A 918-nucleotide genomic window follows, 5' to 3' on the forward strand; every position below is an offset into this window, starting at 1 on the left:
TCTCTCTCTCTCTCTCTCTCTCTCTCTCTCTCTCTCACTCCTCTCCAACCTTCCTCCTTCCGGGTCCTGGACCCCCACCGTCCTTCAAAAGCCTAGCGTGCTAGGTCCCTCCGGCTCCAGGCATCTTTGCCTCTAGGAAGTGAGGGTCTAGGTGACGACCTACACCCCCTTCCTTCCTGGGTTCATCCTTGAACCCATCTCCTGGGAACAGCACGACTCACTGGGGACGCCCTCTGAGTTCTGTCCTTCTCATCCAGCCGGAGGGCTCGTTCCAATCCTCCTTTTAAACCCTCTCTCTCTCTCTCTCTAATCCTCTTCAGAATGGGAGCTTCTGCCTCCTCCCTCCGGGGTAATTCACCTTTACAATGTCTCTTAAACAACCTTACCACCCTATCCCTCAAGCCTGACATTAAACCCAAACTCCTCACCAAATTTTGCACACAAGATTGGCCTTATTATCCCTTAGATAACCAAAATAAGTGGCCCCGAGGGCACACTCAATCCCGACATTCTCCGGGACCTTTTTAACTACGGCTAGCACCTGAAAAAGTGGAAAGAGATTCCATATGTTGAGGCTTTCCGCCTGCTTGCCCAAAATCCCTCTCTCTGTCTCCCAGGTTCTCCTTGCTTCCAACCCCCCTCCATCCTCACTGCCTTCACTACCCCCTACTTCTGATAATTTTGACCCTGTGGACGAACCCCCTCCGCACAGGTCTCCTCCTCCTGTAACTCCCTCTGCTCCCCAACCCCCTCAGTTAACTCAGTCGCCATCTTCCGCTTCACCTAGTCAGCCTGTTCTCCCTCATGCCTCCTCCTCCCTTGTTTCTTCTAGCCCCACCTTGCCGCTATCTTGTTCCCTGCCGACTCCCATTTTACTTGCCCTGGTGCCTTCCTTTAGCCCCCCTGTAACTTGTTCCC

The sequence above is a fragment of the Galeopterus variegatus genome, unplaced genomic scaffold (assembly GCF_000696425.1).
Source record: "Galeopterus variegatus unplaced genomic scaffold, G_variegatus-3.0.2 Scaffold288, whole genome shotgun sequence".
Lineage (NCBI taxonomy): Eukaryota > Metazoa > Chordata > Mammalia > Dermoptera > Cynocephalidae > Galeopterus > Galeopterus variegatus.